General features: G+C 40.5%; 1 protein-coding gene across 4 annotated transcripts in view; it reads right to left on the bottom strand.

Annotated features, from left to right (window-relative positions):
• Positions 1-15,844, bottom strand: part of SYNDIG1 (synapse differentiation inducing 1) — a 173,759-nt gene that overhangs the window by 77,430 nt on the left and 80,485 nt on the right. The gene's annotated exons all lie outside the window — the stretch shown is intronic.

The following is a 15,844-nucleotide window of genomic DNA, read 5'->3' as shown; positions in this document are numbered from 1 at the left end:
TATTTTTTTTGTTATTTTCCATGTTATCTATATACTTTTTAAAAAATTCCTGCAGTTTTCACCCCAGATACTATGCCAAACAAAATGATTATATTTCTTGTTACTTAAGAGATTTATTTTCAGCAGTGGCTTGCTTATCATAACACAGATAATGAAAGATGTCACTAAATATATAGCCAGTACACAGAATCCATCATTCACAGTAGACAATACCTGAGCTTCTTTACTCCTTTACAACCCCTGCACAGGTCACAGAGCGTTCCAAGAATGATTTCTTATATAAGTCAATTGGGTCAAAGTGTTTCTACTGCTTGAATACTCTAGGTTCCATCTCGGGGAAACTGGACTAAGAAGCAAAAAACTACATAAAAAATTCTTCAAATATGTTTCATCTAAAAATTTATGTGACTTTACATGTGTAAGTTTTCAAATATTTTCACTTACAGATGGATCATCCTACATCTGGAAACTACTACTAGTAAGGTTGATGCACATGACATGTGTATGCCAGGTGAGCACTTACCTGAGGTGCCATTTTCTTTGTTGTGTCGCTTTTTTGTCTTCTTTGTCTATATTTAACAAATAATAGTTCTCTAATGCAGCTTGGCATATTAATTCGGATTGAGGATCAATGTGATTATGGGTATAACTGGAGATTTTACTGTAGTATAAATAGGGAAGGTGTCGGTGCAGAAATATTACCTTGTAATACACGTGATGACCTGATAAACGTTCAAAGGCCAGAGTCAAATGCAATAAAAGGAAGTAATCCAGAACTCCTATAAACTTGTTATTTATTCCAATCATCTAAATTGACACTACAAGCCAAGTGTATCAAGAGGTTTCGAAGACCAACTCTACGTGGAGTCTTAGCCATGGTCAGTCATGGAGCATCTTTACAAAGTAGTATTACTAAAGTTTACATTTTGAAACTGTTTTTAAAGATATTTTTTAGATGAAGTGCCCTGCCTTTAAGTGTGCCCGGCATCTTAAATCGTCCTTTCTTGTAAAAATCATTTACCTGGAAAAGAAGTCTTTTTATTTATATAGAGATTATTTATATGTATATATCAATTTGATGAACCATAGTTGTGGCCATTAGATTTGGAGAACCCCTTACATATTTTGCTTAGGGGCAAAGTGTAAAGCAGAGTTACATACTGGTAATCAAGGTTGAATGCAAGATGCTGGACAGTAAAATGGGCCATGCCCTTGATGCACCAAAATCTGCACATAAATAATATTGAAGATTTGTTTTAGGTCAAGTTCAAGGATTAATGGGTAGTGGACCCACTGTACCACCAAGGACAATGACATAAGCCGACACCTGGGAGCGGAGTCTAAGTGGCACCCAATTTTCACCAGAGCCCGCCGCAAAGCAGGTTGGATTTGCTGTGGCATGGTACGACTAGGTCACTCCACAGGCGCGATTTTGTCTGCGATGGCGGTCAAGGTAAGGTACAAGTTCCTGAGGCTGATTCGGGGACAGCAGGAGGTCAGGACCAGCAGCATGGGATCAGACTCAGGGACGTAGCGGAAGGTCAGGACAGACAGCACATGAGCAAAGTCAAGTATAGAATCAAGGTCACAACTCACTATAAGCACAGAGGACATAGGGAACAAGCTTTTTCTAAAACGAAGATTCGGCAGGGGCCTTAGGAAGAGGCTGGCTATTTAACAGGTCAGCGGCTGGCGAGCGCCAATTAGCGGCACACTGGCTCTTTAAATGTTATAGAGCTGGCGCGTGTGTGCCCAAAGCGGCAGGGAGGTGTGCCCCGAGCCGCGGGTGACACAGCTGGAGTCTGGAGGAGTAAGTGAGACTGCAGCAGGCATGGAGGGGCACACAGAGGTGGACAGGTTTGCCTGCGACCTGAGACATGGGTCGTAGGGGCACCCGTGACAAGGAACATGATAATAATATAGGACACATGCCCTAAATGGATCTGACGGATTCCCAATAAAGTAGGAATAAATCTTGGTATTTAAAGAATCAATTAACACTGGATATTCAATGTACTATACATTTTTTTCTTTAATTACTTAAACCCTAGAGGCTTAGAGAAATGACCATAGAGAAGATAATGTTTTAATTGACTCACAAGATTGTGTTATAGATAAAAAGGCAAAACTGTAAAAGGTGGAGAAGGGCCTAATCGTCTTCTTCAACTAACCCGCAGAGCCCATTATTATAAGTACTGTCTTAAAAGAGAACATGAGAAAAACCCAGAGATCTTTTATCACCATTACAGAGCACAATGATTGGAAACAACAGACGGTAAAAGTTTAAAACCATTTACAGAAGTATTGTAAAGACGAAGGTGACTCTGCCCGAACTCATTACAATCATTTTATACAAGGATGGAGAACACATTGTACAGGCTTTGTTCACAATATTCAAACTGGTCTCTAGATGATCTGCTCCATGAAAGGCGTAGAAATCCATTCAAAGGAAGAGAGAAAATGCTTCAAATAATAAAAAGACGCAATCTATGTTCCAAAAATATAAACCAGAAAGAGAGAGGTGCCAGACCAAATTAAATGTATAAACTCATCTTTATTCCTTTCTTCATTTCTAGAAGCTTTCAAAGCCATTGGATGTGTATTAAAATAGAGTACAAACACAGAAAACAGTAACTGAACAGAACAATACCGGCTCAATAATAAAAGATTGAATACTTGGAAGAGGGTTTAAACCCAATAGATACCCCCTACACCTCCCTCCCAGTAAGGGGGTGGGGAATGGGCCAGGCTGGGCAAATTAATAAAAGAAACCTGTTACAGCGTATAGTGCAATGACCATGGGGAGCATCATATGCTGGGGAAGGGGAGTGTCACAACTGGCACATGATGTCACCAGTGGCAATGCATTTCCCACATCCAGTACATGGGACTATGTAACTATCATATTGCCACTATGCAAGGTGGATTATGTGGAAAAAATGCTCACTGTCAGGGCTGGTGTTAGGGGGCCCCCTGCATGTGGACTTTTGTTTTGAAGGATGTATTGCTCCTTTAATACCCCTTGGTTGAATAAACGGTTAAAGATGGTTATTATCTATCTCCTATCTATATATCTATCATCTATCGGTCTAGTTATCTATCTCCTATCTATATCTATCTATCATCTATTTATCTAGTTATCTATCTCCTATAAATCTATTTCTTATCTGTATATGTCTTTCTAACATTTTATATTTCTTCCTTTTTGTCTATCTATCTCCTTTCTATTATATATCCATCTATCTTTGATCTCTCTACTACTGTATCTATCTTTTATATCTATCTTCTATCTTATATCATCAATCTACCCATCATCTGTCTCCTATAAAATTCTCCTACAGTCCCATATTACAGATACTTACCTACTACTTGTAAACTACAAAGTATTATTATTGTGAAGGTGAAAAGGAGCCTATTACTGACTGTGATTGCTCATAAAATTTATTTTGGGGCCCCACTTTTATTTTTGCCAAGGGCCCCACTTTATCTAAAACTGGCTCTGCTCACTGTGACAGGAAAATGCTCAGTATACGTGTATATGCCCTTTGAAGGTAGTTACTTGGGTACACAGCTCCCTCATGCTGTTTAGAAAGAAACATGTAGTGACATTTATGGTTAAAAGAAGACACTAGGTGAATTGGTGAATCGACCATTGGCTCACTAAGCTTGGTGTGTGCCCAGGCCCTGGTACCCACTACCCTCACAGTACATCATACAGATATTATTCACCATACAAAATTTCAACTACCCTATAATAATATTCCCTAGACACATACAGTAAATATGATATCTACCCAACCAGTATCCTCCCTACTTGGTCTCAACCATCTCAATCACATTAGAGCATATTTCTACTACCTCATACCTGCTATTTTATGTATGTATGTATGTATGAATTCCTAGCTCACAGAGATAAGAGGGCTTAAAGGGTTTGTCCAAGACTGTATAAAAAAACAATGGTGGACGGGAAGGGGCTGCTTAAAAAAAATAAAGATTTACTTACCGCCTAGTGCCCTCCTGGCGTCTCGAGATGCCATCGCTCTGGTTTGTCCCCCTTGTAAACAAACAGGGGCACGGAAGCTTCTCTGCATTCAGCTTCCGGCCGGCCACGCCCACCCGCCCCGGATATACAACGCTGGGAATAGGTACAGGTGGGCGTGGCAGGATGGGAGCTGAACACAGAGAGGCTTCCATGCCCCTGTTTCTTTACATGGAGCATGGACCAGAGCAATGGCATAGTGGGACTCCAGGAGGGACCACAGAGGTAAGTATAGGTTTATTTTTTACAGTACAGTATATTATACAATCTCGGACAGCCCCTTTAAGTTAAAGGCAAAAGGCCAGTCAGGACAGTACAGGACCACTAGGGCCAAAGCAGTCCATTGCAAGTGATAGAAAGGAAGCAATGGTTAGCAATATTTTGGGAACTTACAAATGGTTATCAGGTATTATTTGCATATAGCTGTACAGTGGTGGGTTACATGAAAACATTTTACTGGTAGGCCCTGGCACTGGTGGACAGTTGTGAATGTTGTGCAGCCATGGTCTAGGATGGAGAAGTGCTGCCTAGTAATACTACTACTTCAATGCAATACTAGAAGGGTCCTGTGCTTTGACACCTCTCCAATGAGAAGAAAAACCTTCCAAACCCATTAATTTGCCTTTTGTGACACATTGTAAAATTCAATCTAAATAGTTTTTGGTGTTTACTACTTTAATTTACCAGCATACTGAGGGAGACATAGATATACAATATCATTCATGATTGTAATAATGCTATACGATAGGCCTATGTTATGCATTTATATACAACCCACCACAATAATGATTATTTTCCATAATCAGATAATAGTTGCCATTCAGCACATTGGTTATTATAGAATAACCCAGACAATAGTGTATTTTTGTTTATACAAGAACCTCACCATACAATAATGTGTTTCTTGATCCTTTTATCCTTTTAAATCCCGTATTGAAGTAGTAATAGTTAATGTTGGATATTCTGAAAAGGAGGGATTTAGATTGAATGTAGTGAGATCTATTGTGCAAAATGGAGTAATTTAGAGATTAGCTATTTTTGCATAAAGGTTTAGTTTCCTCTAACGATGGAATTGGAATATCTGTAATTCCATTTCCATAAAGTCGTTCTAGCAAGAATGTTACAAGAGTTTAATAGGCTCATACTAATACTAGACTAGTGAAGAATATATATCTCTCTATAATATATATATTATGTAAAAAAATTATAACAAGTCTCAGAATTAGTTTTAAAGGAAATACCTTACTCATTGAGCCAGACACCATGAATGGTTATTTACTTAATTGTTATTCATGGCCTCCTTCCTTCTAAAATCAACTTTTAAAATTATGCAAATGAAGGGCTACCATAGTCCATTTGTGATGTGGCTTTACAGACTGATACACTGTCTTACCTTCAACCAGCGCCCTTGGCACTTATGTAGTGAGCACATCCACATTAAGCAAAATAATGGGGTAATCAACTTTAGGGATTGGCCCCTCCTTTACCTAAAATGCCAATGTGCCGCCTTGTAGATAAACCCTGAATTTTAATCAAGTGCTCCTGCTTACTTTTGTACAGTGTGCAGACCCTCCATGATTCTTTCTTTACATCTCTGAGCTCTGCTGAGTAGTAGGAACTGGACCGCCAGAGTTATGACTCATCCTGCTCCCTCCCCTCTCCCAGTTTCTGTCAGTGTTGTTGGACTTTGAGAAGAGAGATAAAGAAGGTGAGGTCATATGGATGACCTGGAACAGCGAGAGAGATGGCAGCTTTGTGTGTATGCAAAGGGCAGCATGGTGAGAGGCTGAAGCTTTCAAAGGAGGCAAATGTACAATAGAAGAAATTTATTCAAAAGTGGCCAACACCTTAAAGTTTCATTTTTGGTGATAACTAGTCCATAAATACTGATTATTTGAATTAAAGTATGTTTGTATAAATGTGGGTTAGTTTTTGATATGCATGAATGAGTCACTGTTGTAACTGCTTCTGTTTGAATACTACAGCAGTTAGGAATAGGGGCTGTGAAAATATCTCATAGAATCAAAGTGCCCCAAGTCCAGCTACAATCATTGAATATAAATGCATTTTTCATAGTTCTGCTGCTATGACCAACATACACAAAGGTATGGTTATATAGATTTCCAGGGACAATACCTGACACTTGTATGGGCAAAACTGCTGACAGATTCCATTTTCATCTATAGAAATCAATTATTGCATAAGGCATCAAATTATTAGAAGTTAACAATATTAAAAATATAAAAAAAAAAAAAAAAGATAGCTGATAATAAAAGCCACCTCAATTGTCCTCTAGCTTTCTGATGACACTTTATCACATGCATGGTATATTTTTGTGCTTGTATAAGGCTGCCACTCTATTGTATGCTGATATTTGCTGAGCCTACCCGGTGATGCATGATGTTTTTCACAAGGTCACTGTGGAGTAAACTGCAAGAAATTGCAATGTCTAAGAAAACGGTTTAACCTAATGTCATTTTAATCATCACGGTGCTACAAAGCGCAGCCGTGACTGACTGATGGAAGCGGCATTATAACTCTAAGTATATAATTAGAGGATATTATGGCTACATTTTACTCACAATTCATAACAAAACCTCAATATAGTTGAACGAGCTTCAAATTTTTTGACCCATAAAGGATTTTATATATTTTGACAATGCAGAAGAACTTGTGATCAGCAGGCATGTCCAATATAAAGTCCAAATAAAAGGGAACTGAGACCTTTTTAATGGATCACTGCTTTTAATTTACGGTATAATGAAACATGTTACCTAAAAAATGCTATCTTCTTCATAATCCACCCTGATTACGGTACATGCTTCAGTTGCGAACCACTTGCCCAGTCAGGCAAGAGCTTAAACCTTTAGCATTAAAATAATAAATATTTTATGCTATTTCTATTACAAAGTCAATATATGCATGAATACAGAAGGCAATATTAGGTCTCATGCACATGAACCATGGGGGGAATTTATCATACGCCGGGGCTCGTTGGCTGGAGTATGATAATGGCTACGACCCCTCATGTCCCGGCGGATACATCAAGAGGCTTAGGCCTGAGGCTTAGGTTGCAAATGAAAGTTTGCACAGGCACTGGGCAGGAGTGCCCCATGCTGGCCCTCTCCGGAGGCGGCCGCCACTTCATGCCCATTCCATTCCGACATGGCATGGAGGTGGCGTATTCACAATAATAATAATCTCAAATTCTTGTAGTAAGAATTTGTGATTATTTCAGTGCATTTACGTTAAAAAACTGGAGTAGAAGCACTGATCTCGCCCCATGTGCTTTGGCCATGTGTTAGCCGTACAAACAGCAGCCAACTCTCGGCTCCATTAATTTCTATTGGGCACATTCACAGTCTGGTGCATTCCCTGCAAAAGAAAGGGAAGGTTATATTCCTGCCTATCTTTCAGCTTGGGCAGTCGTTTTATATATACCGTATATTCCGGCGTATAAGACGACCTGGTGTATAAGACGACCCCCCTACTTTCCTGTTAAAATATAGAGTTTAAGATATATTCATCGTATAAGACTACCCCTTTTCCAACGCATACAAAACACCGTTAAAAATTTTAAAAAAAACAGATTTGAATTTAGCATGGTCCTTTTTTTAATGTAAATTCTTATGACATGCAGGTATATAGCAGGAAAAGTGTCGCTCATAAACATAAGGCATACAACAACAACATTACCATCGGTATGCATAAAAACATTGAACACCTCCTCACCAGTAGCCATAATTAATGTCCCCCCTCACCAGTATCCATAATTAATGTCCCCCATCTACCAGTAGCCATAATTAATGTCCCCCATCTACCAGTAGCCATAATTAATGCCCCCACCCACCAGTAGCCATAATTAATGCCCCCACCCACCAGTAGCCATAATTAATGTTCCCCCCTCACCAGTATCCATAATTAAATGTCCCCCCCTCACCAGTAGCCATAATTAATGCCCCCACCCACCAGTAGCCATAATTAATGCCCCCACCTACCAGTAGCCATAATTAATGTCCCCCCCTCACCAGTAGCCATAATTAATGTCCCCCCCTCACCAGTAGCCATAATTAATGTCCCCACCCCCAGCAGTAGCTATAATCAATGTCCCCACCCCCAGCAGTAGCCATAATCAATGTCCCCCCCACCAGTAGCCGTGATTAATGTCCCCCATAGGTAATATTCCCCCCCCCCAAATAGCCATTTCCTAACTTTCACCTATGCCTCCTCCCTCCCCAAATAGAAACAGGACCCCATAGATTTAATGAAAAGAAAATGAAAAATAAAACTTACCTAGTTATTCCGCTCCTCTTCGCGCCCTCTCTCTCTTCTAAAGATCGGCGCAGGCAACGGCTGATGACGCGTCTGCCAGGTCAGGTGCCGGGTCATAGACCTCAGCAGACCTGGCGCAGGCAGGCGCGTCATTAAGCCTGTGCCGGCGTCGATGGATGAGGTGGGTGGGAAGGTGGGTGGGACGGGGGCGTATCGGGGGCCGTTCAAATTTTAAATTGTGACAGCTCCGGGCCCTCCTGATCCAGCGCACGGACCAGATGCAGAACAGTCCGTGCGCTGTAAGGGAAAGGCCCGCGGCTGTCACAAACATCTGCCCGATGTGCTGCGCCGAGTTATCAGCGCAGCACAGGGGTCAGGTGTGGGCCTCGGTACCGCGATCGGTACGCCACTGTTTGAGGCTGCCGGCAGCTTTGCCGGCAGCCAACGCTGTGAAAACACCCGCGATCGCTGCTAGCAATATGCAGCAAAGACTTACCGGCTATGGAGAGGGCTCAGCCCGTGAGCCCTCTCCATGCAGCGCGATCCGACCGCGATCGTCTTATACGCCGTCATTACCGGCGTATAAGACGATTACCAGCGTATAAGACGACCCCAGAGAAGACAGAAGATTCTTCTGTCTTCAAAAGTCGTCTTATACGCCGGTATATAGCTCGTCCACTAATGGCTGATGGGTTGCAAGAATCGGCACATGGTCGGTTCTTGATGGCTGGCAAAATGCACACAAGGCCTAAATTATATAGCAGCCACATAATTACGTAATTATTTCCCCCAACCTTTCCTTTTGGCTGACCATGTCCTTTATAGTCACAGTATACTTAGCATATTCAAACATTTCTGTTTTCATTAATGACCAATTGTTTGTTTATGTGTGGCTACCATTTTATTGGTTTTTTTGTTACCTTCAGATTATCAAGGGTTTTGATAGCACAAACAAAATATATCACTTTTATTTTTTACTTTGTATTTAAATTTTTTATTTAATTTATCTTGCCCAAGCCAGAATTTAGCCAACTTGTTGCAGTGCAGCGAGAGAGTGTAGAAACGCTGTGACATTTTTTAATTGTCAAGAGTGGATGCAATTATGGTGCAGAATTATTATCAAAGAATTATCTTCTATTGTAGTATTGCTTCTGATATAAATGAAGTGACTGCTGCAAAGAAACCTTCCAAACAATTGTTAAGTACCAGTTAGAGATGAGCGAGTATACTCGTCCGAGCTTGATGCTCGTTCGAGTATTAAGGTACTCGAAACGGCTCGTTGCTCGGACGAGTATTTCTCCTGCTCGAGATCGAGCATTTAATTAAAAAAACACAGTGAAGAACAATGAAGAATAGAATAAAAACAGTGAACACAGTGAACACAGGATCATTTAAGTGAAAAACACAGTGAAGAACACAGTGAAGAATAGATTACAGATGTTCTGCACATCTGCTTACTTGTCGGAAGATACGCGCGGAACGGCAGCAGGGAGACATCAAGCAGCAGGGAGACATCAAGCAGCACGGGGAGACATCGGGCAGCACGGGGGAGACATCGGGCAGCGGGGAGACATCAGGCAGCACGGGGGAGACATCGGGCAGCACGGGGAGACATCGGGCAGCACGGGGAGACATCGGGCAGCACGGGGAGACATCGGGCAGCACGGCGGAGACATCGGGCAGCACGGGGAGACATCGGGCAGCACGGGGGAGACATCGGGCAGCACGGGGGAGACATGGGGCAGCACGGGGGAGACATCGGGCAGCACGGGGGAGACATCGGGCAGCACGGGGGAGACATCAAGCAGCACGGGGAGACATCGGGCAGCACAGGGAGACATCGGGCAGCACGGGGGAGACATCGGGCAGCACGGGGGAGACATCGAGCAGCACGGGGGAGACATCGAGCAGCACGGGGGAGACATCGGGCAGCACGGGGGAGACATCGGGCAGCACGGGGGAGACATCGGGCAGCACGGGGAGACTTCAGTGGAAGAAGAGGAGCGGATCCCGGGACAGCGTATCACCCCGACAAGTAAGCAGATGTGCCGAACATCTGTAATCTATTCTTCACTGTGTTTTTCACTGCGTTTTTCACTTAAATGATCCTGTGTTCACTGTTTTTATTCTATTCTTCACTGTTCTTTACATCTGCTAACTTGTCGGGAGATAATATACGCGCGGAACAGTGAAGAATAGATTGCAGATGTTTGCATACATCTGATCACTTATCAGAAGACATTCTTTTTCAATTAAATAACACATTTTATTCCTGAACCATGGTCCCTTTGAAAAATGCTTGGGTCTCCCATTGACTTCAATGGGGCTCGTTATTCGAGACAAGCACTCGAGCATCTGGAAAAGTTCGTCTCGAATAACGAGCACCCGAGCATTTTAGTGCTCGCTCATCTCTAGTACCAGTCTATTATTAGGTTTAATGGACAGAGTGAAAATATTTTTATTAAATAATGAAATGGAAGAATTAGAAAATCATCACAAAAATACAAAAAAAAAAGTTTAAAGGGACTGGCCACTTTACCGCATGTTTTTTTGTAATATGTGTGTATGTGTGGGGGGCAGGATAGTGGGTAATTTACCAACATACATATTTTAATAGTCCTGCTCCGCCTTCTTAATTAGTAAAGTGAAGCCTCTTTTCTTTTACCTTGTCAGCGAGAGATTCCTGATCATAAAATGGCCACTAATGGAGGGTCATGTGATCTTATTTGTCCATGAACAATCACCCTGCCAGGGCTTTGATCTTATATTCATGGATACTTTCATAGGGTCATGGCATGGCAATTGCTCATGGTCAGATAGAGACCACATGAACCTCCATCTGCAGCCATTTTATGATCAGGAATGTCTGGCTGATGAGGTAAAATACAGGTAGCTTCATTTTTTTAATATTAAGTGGTTTATATCAAGTTTAGATTGTTAAATTGCCCAATATCATGCCCCCACACTTACACCAATATTACATAAACCCTTGACAACCCTTGGCTCATTCCTGACAGGTACGTGATCAGTGCTAATGCCTCATATCAGTGACAATTCCGGAAAGTGCGACCCTACAAATCTAACCTGGAATCCACAGGAGGAGGTGTCTAATCCACACCTCCTTCTGGTGGTTTAATGGTGGAGAAGTAGGAGGTTATTTTACGGCCAATCCATCAAAATGTGACATGGATTGTGGTTTTAGAGATTCTACAACCTATATATAAACTGTAACTCACGTTCATAGGATTACATTCACTCTAAGCATCCCTCAAGTCAAAGGAAAGAAAAGAGGATTCCTGAATCAACTTCTATGATGTAGTAAATCAGAGATTACTTGTGATAATAATACATAGGAATGACGCATTATGAGCATGAGATACTAACCATATAACAATAAATCTGCACATATCTTATTATTACCGCTCAAGATATTTTATAGAAAAGTGCGCCTTTCTATGGGAACACGAATGCAATCCCCTTCAGCTGTTGAAGCATTACACTGTTTGTCAATGTTATCGAAAGCTGCGCCTGACATTAATAAAACTGCTTCCTACTTCACTCCTGCCTCAAACAAAATCAATACAATGGCAACAGAAATTCTATCTTTTTCGACCAAGGAGATTACAGCATGCCAGGAATATTTACAATGGACTCACAAGAAAGATACTCGGAAAACACTGTACGTTCCGTAATAATAAGTCAGCCAGACAAACTTCAGCCTAATAGATTGCTGATCCATAAGTAAATAGAACAGTTCTGCCCACAGACACTTCTGATAAATCTCCCTCATGCGTATGTATCCTCCGTAGAAGCAGTCGCTGTCCTCAAACTTGGATATTATTTAAAGCGGCCCTAGACAGAACCATTTTTCATTATTCACAGAGAGTTGTATCATAGAAGCATATTTCAATGAGGTTAGGTCAAAGGGGTTGGCCACCAATAAAAAATGTACTCGGTTAGTATGATACCCACAAAGGGTCCTTCATATTCTACTTAAAATGGTAAACTGGTACCAGCCGTGGGCCACGTGACCCACCAACATAACTTCTTGGGACTTCCTGAGATGGACAGTGTCCTAAAGACTTCTGGTAGATCAAGGAGTCTGTGCACCTATCACTGTATGAATGCCAAGGACACCGGACTTCTCAGGAAGGAACTAGTCCTGCACATGACCTGACACATGACTTGACCTGTAGTCTGACATGACCTGTAGTCTGGTACAGACTAAATAGAATGGTTACCAGGGTAATAACAATATGGATGACACTATTGTACATATAAATCTGATGTACAAATTCACATTCCTGACCTGGGGCGTAACTAGTTTACAAAATTTGGGATTATTCGGTTTAGAAAAAAGACAACTGAGGGGAGACCTCATTACAATGTACAAATACCTGAACGGGCAGTACAAGGATCTCTCCAAAGATCTTTTTATACCAAGGCCTGTGACCAGGACAAGGGGGCATCCTCTACGCCTAGAGGAGAGCCGATTTTACCATCAACATAGACAAAGGTTCTTTACTGTAAGAGCAGTGAGACTATGGAACTCTCTGCCGCAGGAGGTTCTTATGGCGGACTCTATGTACATGTTCAAGAGAGGCCTGGATGCCTTTCTGGAGAGAAAAAATATCATGGGTTATGGGTATAAAACATCTATTTAATTCTTAAAGGTTGGACTTGATGGACTTGCATCTTTTTCCGGCCTTATATACTATGATATACTATGATATATGATATACTATGATACATATACTATGATACATTGCCCCATAGAAGGCAATGGTGGCCGGGCGGTGGTATGATACTGTGGGCCCCATAGCAGCTGCTATGGTTGCTGCCCCTGTTCCTGACAAATGATCAATCTGCCCCATAAACTCATTGCAAAGACATATTTTTGTTTTGAGTATTGGATCTACTGAAACCTGAGCCCCATTCTTAGTTTTTCTTTATTTGATAATATCATATTGTTTATTTATCAGACATGTAGAGCAGGCGTTGGTCAGACATTGAAAGAACAGATATTTGTCTCTGTATCCTAGCAAGTAGCCCCAGCATTAACTTGGGTATTGCTTTCATCTTGCTGATAATACATTGTTACCTAAACTGATATTTACTATAGCCATCAGTTTGCTAACCAGTCAAATAATCTCTATTATAACATTAATAATCATAAAAGCATTTTTACAGGGTAATAAGGGTAACAAGATTGAGGCCGCATTCACTCTGCACACTGAAATTGTGTTTTGAAATGCAGAAAAGAGATGAGAAAAATCCAGCATCCAGGCTAATATACAACTTCTAAAACATCCAATTTTATGGGTTTCAAGTTGAAAACATCTGTAGTTCATTCTCCCCAAATGCATGTGTGTTTATACCTATAACACTTGTCTTACATGTCACCATGTCTCCACGGCCAACTATTATTTCGGGTTTGCGTATCATTGTATCTAATGTATCACTGATTTATAAGAATATATATGATATATATGTAGTTCCCCTATATGAAGTAGGTGTAAACCAGTTTCCTCGGCAAAAAAAAAGCTGAAATTACAAAATCCAAAAAGTTTTCAAAAGTTTCATAAAGTACAACTGCCCTCTCTCTGTATAGAGGTTAAAGGGAAATGACAGAACAGAAGAAATTCACATTGACTTCATTGGAATGCGATATGTGTAGACAATCAATCCTATATCAATTCCCACTGACCTTCATGGGATGAGAATATTCCACATGATGTGGCCAGAGCTGATGTTATATATAGTTCTCCAATATATCACTATACTCAATCACGTTTAAGTCCCCTACCACATGCAGCCAGTGCTCTTATGTGCAATGAAGGTCAGAGTGATCGACGCTCATTGACATTAGACATTTGGAGGATTTATTTTTATACTTACTTATATGAAAGTTTCCATGTCCACAGTTAATCCACAGTGTGTGAATTTTCTGATTGAAGCAAAGGAAGTGCCAAAGGAATTATAGTAAAGGATTCCCACTGAGATAGTAATGGCTTTCCAGTGAAATCGACCAGAGATGAGAAGCGAAGTTGTACTTATAAGATATGAAGATGTGGATGTTGCCCTGCAGGAATCATGTACCATTTATGACCAACTGTGTAGACGTGCCTAGAAATATCCTATATGGTGACAACGCTCCTACACACAAACACATATATATTATTGTAGACATCAGAATTTCATATATTTGTATATATATTTTCATATCTAATTCTATATATCATAGTGACGATCGGCACATTAGCATTGCAGCATATAACAATGAAAAAGTGATCAAATGATCACTTGTTCATGTCCCACCCTGGGACAAAATAAAACAATAAAAAAGTAAAAAAAAAGTGCAATTAAAAAAAATATTAAAAAAGAATAAAAGTCCCCCCAAGTCCCGTCCCATACAATAATCAAAATAAAACATTAAAAAGTAAAAATCACACAAAAACCACAGCATATTGCGTATCACAACATCTGTAACAACCTGTACAATAAAATAAAATTGTCACTGAACCCATACGCGGTGCATGCCGTAAAAAAACGGCAAAAAACTTCACAAAATTTATGAATATCTTAAAATCCTCTGGATATATTAAAGCCTTACAAAGTTATAACCTCCTATAATGACACAGCAAAAATTTTAAATATCAGGCCTGGTCCTAAGGCCCTAAAATGGCTTAGACACAAAAAAGAATGTACAAAGTCCAACAGAAAACTGGCACATGGAGCTTAATAAATGCGCCCCAAAGTCTTGAATTGCTTTTAACCAAGTTTACAATAAAGTTAGTTAGGGGGAATCTGTCACCTCACTAAATTACTAAATGTGCCCCATCAAGCGTATTTCACAGAACTAATATGGCCATGGAGATTGGAGTACAGGTCTGCCAATGACCACACTTGTACATATTACAAAAACATCCTTTTACATATCTTGATGGGAATTTTTCTTTCATCACTTTCATGCACTAAATATATATTTTAATAGTTTCTTTTGAGTTCTTGAGGTACAACATTCAAGGAAAATTAAGAAGATCTGGATCTATGTCTTATCATAGCAGAATCAGTAAAGCTTTTGTTTGGGTACTCCTTCCAAATTTGTTATACGGAAAGTTCTCCCTGACGACCATAGAAGCCTGAGAGTGATGCCTTTGGCTATGTCTTTGTTCTTATCAGTGGAGCTATGTACCCCATATGTACCTTCATGTCTGCCTTGAGACACATTGATAGAAATATTAACCGCTCAAAGTTTCTCTTTATAGCAATGACTTCTTGGAAGAACTCATTTCATTTGTACTTAAGACTGTCTGCAACATTTACAAGAAGAGCTGGATCAGTACACATTGTCTAGTCTGGCTTCCTGTGGAAAAGCACGAATAATAGCCATTACACCCACAACTGCAGAACAGAAATAATAGTACAATAAGAATTCCTTTATTTATACAGTGCCAACATATTCTGCTACACAGAACTTGCCAAGTCAGTCCCTGTCCCGAATGGGGCTTACAATCTAATCAACTTACCAGT

The sequence above is a fragment of the Engystomops pustulosus genome, chromosome 3, assembly GCF_040894005.1.
Source record: "Engystomops pustulosus chromosome 3, aEngPut4.maternal, whole genome shotgun sequence".
NCBI lineage: Eukaryota > Metazoa > Chordata > Amphibia > Anura > Leptodactylidae > Engystomops > Engystomops pustulosus.
The sequence above is the reverse complement of the archived record's forward strand: the minus strand, read 5'-3'. Positions and strand labels throughout refer to the sequence as shown.